The following is a 14950-nucleotide window of genomic DNA, read 5'->3' on the forward strand; positions in this document are numbered from 1 at the left end:
CCTGTCCTGCCTTTCTGGATTTTACACTTTTTTCAGATGACCCTTTTGAGCGTGGGGCAGTGAGACTTCATTGTAGTGCAGATTTCCTTTGTAAGCTTGCTTGGTTGGCCAAAAAGTGCGTATGCGTTTTTTCCTGAATATATTCAGGAAAAAACGCATACGCCCTTTTTGGCCAAGTGCATCATTGTGGACGTTCTGCCTCTTTTCCTATGCTTTACATGCAATTCCAGTCTACCTCCTGAAATCGGTTTCCTGCAATTCTGCCCCGCTTTCAAGTCCTCTTGGCAGCCTTACTTCAATATATTTTTGGACGATAGCTATCATTTATAACTCTGCAGGTTTGTGAGTTACAGTGTCCCTGAGCTCCTTTCTTCATCTCGTTTTCTTGTGAGCTGGCCGCAACACCGCAGGATTGCTTCAGGGCCTAGTGTGGTTCCGGCACGGCACGCTGAGCCTTTGGTTAATTCCTCTTCCTGGTGGGGAATGAGAGTTAAATTTGCCCGTCCAGACACGTCCAGCTAGTCTCTCATTGGTTCTCCCTATTCCTGTTCATTTTCTGCAGAAATTGCAAACTGGGCCAAACAGGAGGTTAAAGGCACTGACTCTCCAAGTGGGGAGAGTGTTAGTAAAGCGTCTGGAATGTTGCACCCGAGTACCAGGGGACGAAAACTGAGAGACATTTGAACACGTTTCCCGAACACACGGTGGATCATACTCTGGGTTCCACATGCATGTTTTAGCTGAAGGAAGAATCCCTTAAACTTGGAGAGTTGAGACCCATGGAATGGGTACCATGCAATATGACTTCAAAGGGTCTGCATTTGCTCACCGATCCTCATCAATCCTTTGACTGCTGCGTTTATGCCGCTGTACACACGCTTGATTCTCTTTCGGAGACATATGAATCCATAGGTTTTAAGATTCTTACTAGTCAGGTATATTCTTAGGCGTTTAATATGGGGTGTTGAGTCCACTTCGTTGAACAAGGAGTAGCTATTGTCTATTATATATTTGGCTTATGGAACGGTATCTGTGCCAAATTCAATCTCTGGTTTTATGCAGCACCCCAACTCACCTTTCCCCTTAAGCAAGCATAAGTTGGTTTTCTACATTTGAGACCCTGTTCTGTTTTGTAATTCAGTTCCTGTGTAGCCAAGGTTACATTCCGTGTAGTAGTGATATCTTATGAAGTTTCTTTTTCTGTGTGACTTATTTCACTTAGAATCATCGTACCTGAATCCACTCATTATGCTGCTACGGGCCTGATGACATAGATTTCATTGCTGAGTGATATTGCATTGTACGTAAGTACCACAACTTCTTTATCCATTTTTCGCTTTCTGCGATATTGAACTTGTACCATAAATGAGGTTCTTGTAAACAGAGCCGTCCCAAACTTTGGGGTGGCTGTGTCTTTTTGATTTTAATATCCCTAAGCTATAGGACCATAAGTGGAAGTGCCCTAGGCTCTGTTGCTTTGTTTCTTAGATGTTTCAGGAAACACCATACACTTCTCCAGAGTGGCTGTTGGCAATTTACATCCCGCCCATCAGCATAACAAGGCTCCCAGTTCTCCATGGCCTGTCCTGCCTTTCTGGATTTTACACTTTTTTCAGATGACCCTTTTGACCAGGGGGCAGTGAGACTTCATTGTAGTGCAGATTTCCTTTGCAAGCTTGCTTGGTTGGCCAAAAAGGGCGTATGCGTTTTTTCCTGAATATATTCAGGAAAAAACGCATACGCCCTTTTTGGCCAAGTGCATCATTGTGGACGTTCTGCCTCTTTTCCTATGCTTTCAATGCAATTCCAGTCTACCTCCTGAAATCGGTTTCCTGCAATTCTGCCCCGCTTTCAAGTCCTCTTGGCAGCCTTACTTCAATATATTTTTGGACGATAGCTGTCATTTATAACTCTGCAGGTTTGTGAATGACAGTGTCCGTGATCTCCTTTCTTCAACTCGCTTTCTTGTGAGCTGGCCGCAACACCGCAGGATTGCTTCAGGCCCTAGTGTGGTTCCGGAACGGCACGCTGAGCCTTTGGTTAATTCCTCTTCCTGGTGGGGAATGAGAGTTAAATTTGCCCGTCCAGACACCTCCAGCTAGTCTCTCGTAGATTCTCCCTATTCCTTTTCATTTTCCGCAGAAATTGCAAACTGGGCCAAACAGGAGTTTAAAGGCACTGACTCTCCAAGTGGCGAGAGTGTTAGTAAAGCGTCTGGAATGTTGCACCCGAGTACCAGGGGACGAAAACTGAGACACATTTGAACACGTTTCCCGAACACACGGTGGATCATACTCTGGGTTCCACATGCATGTTTTAGCTGAAGGATGAATCCCTTAAACTTGGAGAGTTGAGACCCATGGAATGGGTACCATGCAATATGACTTCAAAGGGTCTGCATTTGCTCACCGAACCTCACCAATCCTATCACTACTGCATTTATGCCGCTGTACACACGCTTGATTCTCTTTCGGAGACATATAAATCCATAGGTTTTAAGATTCTTACTAGTCAGGTATATTCTTAGGCGTTTAATATGGGGTGTTGAGTCCACTTCGTTGAAAAAGGGGTAGCTATTGTCTATTATATATTTGGCTTATGGAATGGTATCTGTGCCAAGTTCAATCTCTGGTTTTATGCAGCACCCCAACTCACCTTTCCCCTTAAGCAAGCATAAGTTGGTTTTCTACATTTGAGACCCTGTTCTGTTTTGTAATTCAGTTCCTGTGTAGCCAAGTTTACATTCCGTGTAGTAGTGATATCTTATCAAGTTTCTCTTTCTGTGTGACTTATTTCACTTAGAATCATCGTACCTGAATCCACTCATTATGCTGCTACGGGCCTGATGACATAGATTTCATTGCTGAGTGATATTGCATTGTACGTAAGTACCACAACTTCTTTATCCATTTTTCGCTTTCTGTGATATTGAACTTGTACCATAAACGAGGTTCTTGTAAACAGAGCCGTCCCAAAATTTGGGGTGGCTGTGTCTTTTTGATTTTAATTTCCCGAAGCTATAGGACCATAAGTGGAAGTGCCCTAGGCTCTGTTGCTTTGTTTCTTAGATGTTTCAGGAAACACCATACACTTCTCCAGAGTGGCTGTTGGCAATTTACATCCCGCCCATCAGCATAACAAGGCTCCCAGTTCTCCATGGCCTGTCCTGCCTTTCTGGATTGTACACTTTTTTCAGATGACCCTTTTGAGCGTGGGGCAGTGAGACTTCATTGTAGTGCAGATTTCCTTTGCAAGCTTGCTTGGTTGGCCAAAAAGGGCGTATGCGTTTTTTCCTGAATATATTCAGGAAAAAACGCATACGCCCTTTTTGGCCAAGTGCATCATTGTGGACGTTCTGCCTCTTTTCCTATGCTTTACATGCAATTCCAGTCTACCTCCTGAAATCGGTTTCCTGCAATTCTGCCCCGCTTTCAAGTCCTCTTGGCAGCCTTACTTCAATATATTTTTGGACGATAGCTGTCATTTATAACTCTGCAGGTTTGTGAGTTACAGTGTCCCTGAGCTCCTTTCTTCAACTCGCTTTCTTGGGAGCTGGCCGCAGCACCGCAGGATTGCTTCAGGCCCTAGTGTGGTACCGGCACGGCACGCTGAGCCTTTGGTTAATTCCTCTTCCTGGTGGGGAATGAGAGTTACGTTTGCCCGTCCAGACACCTCCAGCTAGTCTGTCATTGGTTCTCCCTATTCCTGTTCATTTTCCGCAGAAATTGCAAACTGGGCCAAACAGGAGGTTAAAGGCACTGACTCTCCAAGTGGGGAGAGTGTTAGTAAAGCGTCTGGAATGTTGCACCCGAGTACCAGGGGACGAAAACTGAGAGACATTTGAACACGTTTCCCGAACACACGGTGGATCATACTCTGGGTTCCACATGCATGTTTTAGCTGAAGGAAGAATCCCTTAAACTTGGAGAGTTGAGACCCATGGAATGGGTACCATGCAATATGACTTCAAAGGGTCTGCATTTGCTCACCGAACCTCACCAATCCTATCACTACTGCATTTATGCCGCTGTACACACGCTTGATTCTCTTTCGGAGACATATAAATCCATAGGTTTTAAGATTCTTACTAGTCAGGTATATTCTTAGGCGTTTAATATGGGGTGTTGAGTCCACTTCGTTGAACAAGGAGTAGCTATTGTCTATTATATATTTGGCTTATGGAACGGTATCTGTGCCAAGTTCAATCTCTGGTTTTATGCAGCACCCCAACTCACCTTTCCCCTTAAGAAAGCATAAGTTGGTTTTCTACATTTGAGACCCTGTTCTGTTTTGTAATTCAGTTCCTGTGTAGCCAAGGTTACATTCCGTGTAGTAGTGATATCTTATGAAGTTTCTTTTTCTGTGTGACATTTCACTTAGAATCATCGTACCTGAATCCACTCATTATTCTGCTACGGGCCTGATGACATAGATTTCATTGCTGAGTGATATTGCATTATACGTAAGTACCACAACTTCTTTATCCATTTTTCGCTTTCTGCGATATTGAACTGGTACCATAAACGAGGTTCTTGTAAACAGAGCCGTCCCAAACTTTGGGGTGGCTGTGTCTTTTTCATTTTAATTTCCCTAAGCTATAGGACCATATGTGGAAGTGCCCTAGGCTCTGTTGCTTTGTTTCTTAGATGTTTCAGGAAACACCATACACTTCTCCAGAGTGGCTGTTGGCAATTTACATCCCGCCCATCAGCATAACAAGGCTCCCAGTTCTCCATGGCCTGTCCTGCCTTTCTGGATTTTACACTTTTTTCAGATGACCCTTTTGAGCGTGGGGCAGTGAGACTTCATTGTAGTGCAGATTTCCTTTGCAAGCTTGCTTGGTTGGCCAAAAAGGGCGTATGCGTTTTTTCCTGAATATATTCAGGAAAAAACGCATACGCCCTTTTTGGCCAAGTGCATCATTGTGGACGTTCTGCCTCTTTTCCTATGCTTTACATGCAATTCCAGTCTACCTCCTGAAATTGGTTTCCTGAAATTCTGCCCTGCTTTCAAGTCCTCTTCGCAGCCTTACTTCAATATATTTTTGGACGTTATCTGTCATTTATAACTCTGCAGGTTTGTGAATTACAGTGCCCCTGAGCTCCTTTCTTCAACTCGCTTTCTTGTGAGCTGGCCGCACACCTGCAAGACTGCTTCAGGCCCTAATCTGCTTCTGGCAGGGCACGCTGAGCCTTTGGTTAATTCCTCTTCCTGGTGGGAAATGAGTGTTAAATATGCCCGTCCAGACACCTACCTCACTCTCAACCCCTTGGTGATGTGGGTCCTCTGGTTTGTGGCCACCTTTGCTGGGTTCCTCACCTTTCGATGATGTGGCCCCACTAGTGTGAGGACACTCCTGCCTGGTTCTCATCCACGTGGTTATGTGGACCCCCTGGTGAGTGTCTGTTCCTGGCTGTGTTCCTCACCCTTCTGTGAGGGAGACCCTCTGCTGATAGGTCACTCCTGCATGGCTGGCACACATTGCCTTGGTGAAGTCAGCCGTGTGGTGGCAGTTGGAGCGTGCTGGGAATCTCCTCCCCCCCGGTGTTGAGGGCCCTCTTGCGTCAGGCCCTAACTGCTGGGCTCACCAACTTTTCTTAGTGAGCCCAGTGATGCTTTGGCACTCCTCTTAGGATCCCATCTCCATGGGGATGTGGGCCTTCTGCTCTGAGGTGCCAACGGCTGGGTTGTTCACATTTTCATGATGTGGGCTCTCTGGTGTTAGTTCACAGAGGACTGGATCCCATAGCCTCTGTGCTCTTGGCCGCCTGCTGGGAGGTTCCAACTGCTGGATTCCTCAACTTTTATATTCTATGGACCCTGTGTTGTGAGGCTGGTCTTGCCAGCCTCATTCTGAACCCCTTGGTGATGTGGTTCCTCTGGTTTGAGGACACATGTGCTGGGATCCTCACCTTTCGATGATGATGTCCCACTGGTGTGGGGACACTCCTGCCTGGTTCCCATCCCCTTGGTGATGTGGGCCCTCTGGTGAGAGTCTGATCCTGGCTGTGTTCCTCACCCTTCTGTGAGGTGGGCCCTCTGCTGTGAGGTCACTCCTGCCGGGCTGGCACACATTGCCTTGGCGACGTTGGCCCTCTGGTGGCAGCTGGAGCCTGCTGGGAGCCTCCTCCTCTCGGTGATGAGTGCCCTCTAGCGTCAGGCCCTAACTTCTGAGCACCCCACGTTTTCTGATGTGAGCCCAGTGATGCCAGGACACTCCTGTCATGTTCCCATCACTATGGGGATGTGGGCCTTCTGCTCTGAGGTCCCAATGTCTGGGTTGCTCACAGTTTCATGATGTGGGCTGTCTGGTGTTAGTTCACTCCGGCCTGGATCCCCTAGCCTCTGTGCTCTGGGCCGCCTGCTGGGAGGTTCCAAATGCTGGATTCCTCACCTTTCTTATTTTTGGGCGCTCTGTTATGAGGCTCCTCCTGCCTGCCTCACTCCCAGCCCCTTGGTGATGGGTGTCCTATGGTTTGAAGCCACATGTTCTGGGTTCCTCACCTTTAGATGATGTGGCCCTACTCATGTGAAGACACTCCTGCCTGGTTCCAATCCATTTGGTGATGTGGGCCCTCTGGTGCGAGTCTGATCCTGACTGGGTTCGTCACACTTCTCTGAGGTGGGCCCTCTGCTGTGAGGTCATTCGTGCCTGGTTGGCACACATCGCCTTGGCGACATCAGCCCTCTGGTGGCAGTTGGAGCCTGCTGGGAACCTCCTTCCCTTGGTGATGAGGGTCCTCTGGCGTCAGGCCCTAACTGCTGGTCGCCCAAAATTTTCTGATATGTTCTCAGTGGTGCGAGGACACTCCTACCAGATTTCCATCCCCATGGGGATGTGGGCCTCCTGCTCTGAGGTCCCAATGGCTGGGTTGCTCAGTTTCATGACATGGGCCCTCTTCTGTGAGTTCAGAGCGGCCTGGATCCCATAGCCTCGGTGCTCTGGGCCGCCTGCTGGGAGGTTCCAACTGCTGGATTCCTCACTTTTTTATTCTATGAGCCCAGTGTTGTGAGGCTACTCCTGCCTGCCTCACTCCGAGGCCCTTGGAGATGTGGGTCCTCTGGTTTGAGGACACATGTGCTGAGTACCTCACCTTTCGATGATGTGGCCCCACTGGTGTGAAGACACTCCTGCCTGGTTCCCATCCCCTTGGTGATGTAGGCCCTCTGGTGAGAGTCTGATGTTGGCTGGGTTTCTCACCCTTCTGTGAGGTGGGACCTCTGCTGTGAGGTAACTCCTGCCTGGTTTGCTCATGTTGCCTTGGCAATGTGAGTCCTCAGGTGGCAGTTGGAGGCTGCTGGGAATCTCCTCCCCTCAGTTATGAGAGCTCTGGATAAAACACATATGCCCTTTTTTGCCAAGGGCATTATTTTCCAAGTTCTGTCTCTTTTCCTATGCTTTAAGAGCGACTCCCGATACCTCCTGAAATGGGTTTCCTGCAATTCTGCCCCGCTTTCTAGTCCTCTTGGCAGCCTTACTTCAATATATTTTTGGACGATAGCTGTCATTTAGAACTGTGCAGGTTTGTGAATTACAGTGCCCCTGAGCTCCTTTCTTCAACTCGCTTTCTTGTGAGCTGGCCGCAACACCGCAGGATTGCTTCAGGCCCTAGTGTGGTTCCGGCACGGCACGCTGAGCCTTTGGTTAATTCCTCTTCCTGGCGGGAAATGAGAGTTAAATTTGCCCGTCCAGACACCTCCAGCTAGTCTCTCATTGGTTCTCCCTATTCCTGTTCATTTTCCGCAGAAATTGCAAACTGGGCCAAACAGGAGGTTAAAGGCACTGACTCTCCAAGTGGGGAGAGTGTTAGTAAAGCGTCTGGAATGTTGCACCCGAGTACCAGGGGACGAAAACTGAGACACATTTGAACACGTTTCCCGATCACACGGTGGATCATACTCTGGGTTCCACATGCATGTTTTAGCTGAAGGAAGAATCCCTTAATCCTGGAGAGTTGAGACCCATGGAATGGGTACCATGCAATATGACTTCAAAGGGTCTGCATTTGCTCACGGAACCTCACCAATCCTATCACTGCTGCGTTTGTGCAGCTGTACACACACTTGATTCTCTTTCAGAGACATATAAATCCATAGGTTTTAAGATTCTTACTAGTCAGGTATATTCTTAGGCGTTTAATATGGGGTGTTGAGTCCACTTCGTTGAGCAAGGAGTAGCTCTTGTCTATTACATATTTGGCTTATGGAACGGAATCTGTGCTAATTTTTATCTCTGGTTTTATGCAGCACCCCAACTCACCTTTCCCCTTAAGCAAGCATAAGTTGGTTTTCTACATTTGAGACCCTCTTCTGTTTTGTAATTCATTTCCTGTGTAGCCAAGTTTACATTCCGTGTATTAGTGATATCTTATGATGTTTCTTTTTCTGTGTGACTTATTTCACTTAGAATCATCGTACCTGAATCCACTCATTATGCTGTTATGTGCCTGATGACATAGATTTCATTGCTGAGTGATATTGCATTGTACGTGAGTACCACAACTTCTTTATCCATTTTTCGCTTTCTGTGATATTGAACTTGTACCGTAAATGAGGTTCTTGTAAACAGAGCCATCCCAAACTTTGGGGTGGCTGTGTCTTTTTGATTTTAATTTCCCTAAGCTTTAGGACCATAAGTGGAAGTGCCCTATGCTCTGTTGCTTTGTTTTTTAGATGTTTCAGGAAACACCATACACTTCTCCAGAGTGGCTGTTGGCAATTTACATCCCACCCATCAGCATAACAAGGCTCCCAGTTCTCCATGGCCTGTCCTGCCTTTCTGGATTTTACACTTTTTTCAGATGACCCTTTTGACGGGGGGGCATTGAGACTTCATTGTAGTGCAGATTTCCTTTGCAAGCTTGCTTGGTTGGCCAAAAAGTGCGTATGCGTTTTTTCCTGAATATATTCAGGAAAAAACGCATACGCCCTTTTTGGCCAAGTGCATCATTGTGGACGTTCTGCCTCTTTTCCTATGCTTTACATGCAATTCCAGTCTACCTCCTGAAATCGGTTTCCTGCGATTCTGCCTTGCTGTCAGTGCCTCTTCATAGTCTTACCTCAATATAGTTTTGGAAAATAGTTGGCCTTTATAACTCTGCAGGTTTTTGAATTGCAGTTGCCCTTAGTTCCATTTTTCAGCTCTTATTTTTGTGATCTTGCCTCATATCCACAGGATTTCTTCAGGCCCTATTTTTCTTCTGGGGCGCCTTGTTGTGCCTTTGGTTAATTCTTCTTCCTATGTGAAATTAGAGTGACATGTGGGCATTGAAACCGCTGCAGCTATTTTCTCACTGGTTCCCCTTATTCCCATTCATCCTCCGCACTATCTGCAGACTGTGCGATACCGGAACTTAAAGTCATTGACTCTCCATGTGGGGATGTTGTTAGTAAAGTGGCTGGAATGTTGATCCGGAGCCCCAGGAGAGGAAAATGAGGTGCGTTTTAGAAACCTTTCCTGATCATATGGTATACCATCTGCTGGATTTCCCATGCATGTTTTAGCTGTAGGAAGATTCCCTTCAACCTGCAGTGTTGGGACCCTTGGAATGAGTAGCATGAAGTATTGCATTAAACTTTCGGCAGTTGCTCAGCAAAGCTCACCAATCCTCTCAGCCCCAAGTGTCCAGCCTTATGTCTTATCCAGCTGTGGGTTTATATGTGGTCATTCCAGGTTGCATCACAGCCCCTGAGCGAATTTTGTAAGAAGTTTTCTCTCTTTCATTGTTTCTGCGTTTTGGTTTTAAAATTTATTTCTATAATGGGGTTTAGCTCATTTTCACTGCTGTGTTTGTGCCGCTCTGCACACACTTGATTCCCTTATGGAGATATATCAATACATGGGTTTTAAGATTCTTATTACTCAGATATATTTCTCTGCGGTGTATAGGGTGTGTTGAGGCCAGTTCATTGAGCAAGGTGTAGATCTTGTCTAATACCTATTTGGTTTATTGAACGGTATCTGTGCTTATTTCAAACTCTGGTTTTATGCATCACCCCATCTCTCCTTTCCCCTTAAGCTGACATAAGTGTGTTTTCTAAATGTGAGACACTGTTCTGTTTTGTAATTCATTTTTTGTGCAGCCATATTTATCCTCCCTCTATAAGTGATATCTTATGATATGTTTCTTTTTCTGTTTGACTTATTTCAAGTAGTATTATCGGACCTAAATCCACTCTTTATCCTTCTACTAGCCTTATTACATTGATTTCATGGTGAAGAGATATTCCATTGTACATAAGTACCACATTTTCTTTATCCATTTTTCTCTTTCCTGGGATATTTAAGGTGTACTGAAGTTGAGGTTCTTGTAAACAGAGTAGCCCTAAACTGTGGTGTGCTTGTGTCTTGTTGATTTTTAGACTTCCCTAGATATACTCCCGTGATTGGAAGTGCCCTATGCTCTGTAGCTCTGTTTTTTAGATGATTTAGGAACCACCATACACTTCTCCAGAGTGGCTCTCGGCAGTTCACACACTGTCCATCAGTGTATAAAGGCTCCCTGTTCTCCATGGCCTGTCCTGCATTTCTGGTTTTTACAATTTTTTCAGATGGCCCTTTTGACCGGTGGGAAATGAGACTTCTTTGTTGTGCACATTTGCATTGCTTGCTTGCTTGGTTGCCCATAAAGGGCGTATGCGTTTTTTCCTGGATATATTCAGGAAAAAACGCATACTCCCTTTTGGGCCAACTGCATCATTGTCGAAATTCTGCCGCTTTTCATGTGCTTTAAAGACGAGTCCAATCTATCTCTTGAAATCTGTTTCTTGCAATTCTGTCTTGCATTCAGATCCTCTTCTTTGCCTTACCTCAACATATTTTTGGACGTTAGTTTTCATTTATAACTCTGCAGGTTTGTGAATTGCAGTGACCCTGAGCTCCATTTTTTAAGTTGCTCTTTTGTGAGCTGGCCTCAAAGCCGCAGGATTGCTTCAGGCCCTATTTTGGCTCCGGCGAGGCGGGCTGAGCCTTTTTTTAATTGTTATTCTTAATGGGAAATTAGAGTGACATGTGCCCGTCCAAACCCCTACAACTATTCTCTCATTGGTTCCCCCTCTTCCCGTTCATCCTCCTCACAATTTGCAAAATGTGTGAAACAGAAGTTTAAATGTACTGATTCTCTAACTGGGGAGATTCTAAGTAACATGGCTGGAATGATGAACAGGAGCACCAGGAGAGGATAAATGAGGTGCATTTTAGACACATCTCCCGATCACATGGTGTACAGTCCTCTGGGTTTTCCATGCATGTTTTAGCTGTAGGAAGATTCCTTGAACCTGCAGATTTGGGACCCATTGAATGGGTACCAGGTAGTATTACTTTAAAGGGTGTGCATTTCCTCACCCAACCTCACATTTCTCTTAGCGCGAACAGTTTCCTGTCTTATGTCTCATCCTGCTGTGGGTCTAGATGTGTTCAATCCATGTTGCATCACCGTCCCTGAGGAAAAGTTGTAAGAGGTTTTCTCTGTCCCTCTGTCGTTTATTTTTTGCAATTTATCACTATATTGGTTACAGCTGATTTTCAAAGCTCTATTTCTTGCTGCTGTACATCCACTTGATTCACGTACAGAGAGACATCAATAAATTCTTTTTCAGATTCTTACCAGTCATAGATATTCTTTTCCGGTGACTTGAGTGTGCTGAGTGCAGTTCTTTTAGCTACCGTGTAGGCCTTGTTGATTATCAGTTTGGTATTTGGAATGGTACCTTTGCTAATTTCAACCTCCTGGATGATGCCTCACCCCTCCCCACCTTTCCCGTTCAGCAGCCTTACGCATGCTTTCTACATATTTGACTATGTTTTTGTTTTGTAATTTATTTCATGTGTAGCCATTTTGGATTCCACCTTTAAGTGATATCTTATGATATGTGTCTTTTTCTTTTTGAATTCTGTCACTTAGAATGATCATACGTAACTCCTCCGGAGTTGTTACAACTGGCCATATCTCATTGATTTCCAGGCTGAGTAATATTCCACTCTACATAAGTACCACATCTCTATCCATTTTTTCCCTCCAGAGACATTTAAGTTCTATCCTAGTCGAGGATCTTTTAAACAGAGAGGCAGTAAACATTGGGGTGCCTGTGTCCTCTCGATTTTTGTTTTTCCCAAGATATACGCCCATGAGTGCAAGTGCCCTATGCTCTGTAGCTCATTTTTTAGATGCTTTAGTAAACACAATACACTTCTCCAGAATGGCCGTTGGCAATATACATTTCCACTATAAGCCTCACAGGGCTCCCTCTTCTCCTTGCCGTGTCCTGCATTTCTGGTGTTTACACTTTATGAGGATGGCTCTTCTGACTGATGCGAAGTGATATCTTTTGTAGTATTGATTTCCAGTGCCCACCTGTTTGGTTGGCTAGAAAAGTGTATGCCCTTTTCTTGAATATATACAGAAAAAAACGCATACAGCCTTTTTGGCCAACTGCAATGTTGGCAATGTTCAGCCCCTTTTCTTGTGCTTAATGGCGAGTCCTTTCTACCTCCTCAAATCCCTTTCCTGCCATTCTCCCTTGCTTACCAATCCTTTTCTCTGACTTTCCTCAAGACATTTTTCAGTGATAGGTATTTTCAACTCTGCAGTTTCGTGAATTTTACTGCCCCTGAGTTCCATTGTTCAACTTGTGTTTATGGGAACTGGCCACAAAGCAGTGGGATTTCCTCAAGCCCTATGCTGTTTCTATGGGCAACCCTAGCCTTTGGTCAATTCGTCTTCCTGATTGGAAATTAGAGTGACATGTGCCTGTCTGAACACCTAGGACTTGTCTCTCATTGTTCCTCATCCTTCCGCTTCATCCTCTGGACAAATTCCAAACTGTACGCAACAGGATGTTGACAGTGCTGACATCTCCAAGTGGGGAGACTGTTAGTAAAGACGCTGGAGGGGTAAACCCGAGCACCAGGAGATGAGGAGATGAGATGCCTTTTCCAAACTCTTCCCGATCAGACGGTATACCATCTTCTGGATGTGACAGACATGTTTTAGCAGTAGGAAGAGTCCCATTCATGTAAGGAGAACGCCAGGGCTTTTTCAAAATCAGTGTCTCCCCGAAACCCAAACTGGGGAGTTTTTTAAGCTACGGCTACACATATGTTCATTAAGGGCCTTGGGAAGTAGGCAGAGTCCAAACTTTAGATGATTGAAGTCTTCAGGGTCAGAAGCACTCACCACCGGCTTCCCTTAGGTTACACTTTAACTGTCATTGATAGATGATGTCAATAAAAATATCTATTCTTTTTCCGATTATTTCCCCTTATAGGTTATTGCAAAATATTTAGTGTAGTTCCCTGTGCTATACAGTAGTTCCTTGTTGATGATCTACTTTATACATAGCAGTGTGTATGTGTTAATTCCAAACTGTTAATTTATCCCTCCTCCCACCTTTCCCCTTTGATAATAATAAATTATAAGATTTTATACTTCTCAGAAATGGGGGAGCTGAAAGAGAGGTATCATTTTCAATGGAAAAGCATTTAAAACAAGATTGAAGCTTTAACCAAGATTATTAGATGTACATCCTTGGAAAGAAATCACTTCATTTCTCTAATGTTGACCTGACAAATAAGACAAACCTTTTCACTGAACTTGCTTATGATAAAGTGATGGAAATATCAAATGGAAGTGTTAGAAACATCTTATTTTACCCGAGCCTTCTAAACTGTTCTATGTTAACTACAGTTTGGCTCACACATCTGTTCATTGAAGTTACAATAGTCTCAATTTCTGTTACTGATCCTCCAGAGTGGACCCCAACAAGTGTCCCCCTGCCCAGTGTCATTGGGGCCAACAGATCGAGACTGAGTTTGGTTCCCAAGCAAAGGAAACTTTATATTTTGATCAGAGAATGGAGAGGTGAGAGCATGCACTACCCCGTGGGCTGTGGGCTGGGCTGCTGTGTAGAGATCCTGTCAGAGTCAGTGGGAGGGAGGGGGCGGAGCTCTCGAGGGCCGGGTTGGCTGCAGCTCAGGCTCTATATCTCGGAGTCTGCACTGGGCCCCAGGAGCTGAGGTGTCGACCCAGCCATTCTGCACTAGGAAATCTGGTCTGAAGTGCCGGGTGTGGAACCTCTGCATGCGGGACCCTAGGAGCACGTGAAATTAGACAAAGCACAAAGGATAAAAAAGGTCAGACTTGACTTTATTGCCCAGATTCTATTTTTATCTCCCAGGGATTTTTAATGGGCTTTGCTGGGGACAAACCCCTCCTCTGCCTTTTGTCCCGTTCCTCATTCTTGGAATGCTGAGGGTGCAGACCCTTCTTCTGTAACTGCTGAGTGCTGAGTTGGGAGCCCTCATACCAGGGGACGAGGGTCAGAACTTCTCCCCAGCAGCCTCCAGGTGACGTTGATTGGCCCCAGGACCCCTGCCTCCCTGCTCGTCCGCCTGAGCACCAGCATTGGAAGTGTTATAGATTCTAATGACCTTTGAGGGTCCAGGAAAGAGATGTGCAGAGACGCTGTGGGGGCCGATTTCACCCCGCCCCACATTTGTTCGGCCACCTTAGGCTGACCGTTTCTGCCAGCCTAGATGCTCTGACCAGTAGTCTGCTCTTTCTTCAATTAGGCCCCTGAATTAACGTAAAAACAGCACCAGGTGTCAGAGCCTTGCCCGCTCAACTCCCAGACAGTCCAGGGTCAGTGGTGATCAAGGACCATGATGGCCACTGAGTCAACAGCCTTTTGAAGTAAACAGGAGTCCAGCCGGTCTTATTGGCCACCATCATCACGGTGTCTGTAGGCTTTTCTATGGTGACAGTGTGATATACGGTTCCCCCGCCAAGATTATTAGCTCCCCTCCGGGTGCAGTAAGTCCTGCAAGCAGTAGTCTACTCCTTCGGGACACACTATTGTTGTTTTTTGAGAGAAACTCCAGGTCAAGTGATGTTCACACGAGTCGTCATGGTGCCCTGTTGCCCCCGGTTATCTCTCTGGATGTTGGAGTTGG

The sequence above is a fragment of the Lagenorhynchus albirostris genome, chromosome 4, assembly GCF_949774975.1.
Source record: "Lagenorhynchus albirostris chromosome 4, mLagAlb1.1, whole genome shotgun sequence".
Classification (NCBI taxonomy): domain Eukaryota; kingdom Metazoa; phylum Chordata; class Mammalia; order Artiodactyla; family Delphinidae; genus Lagenorhynchus; species Lagenorhynchus albirostris.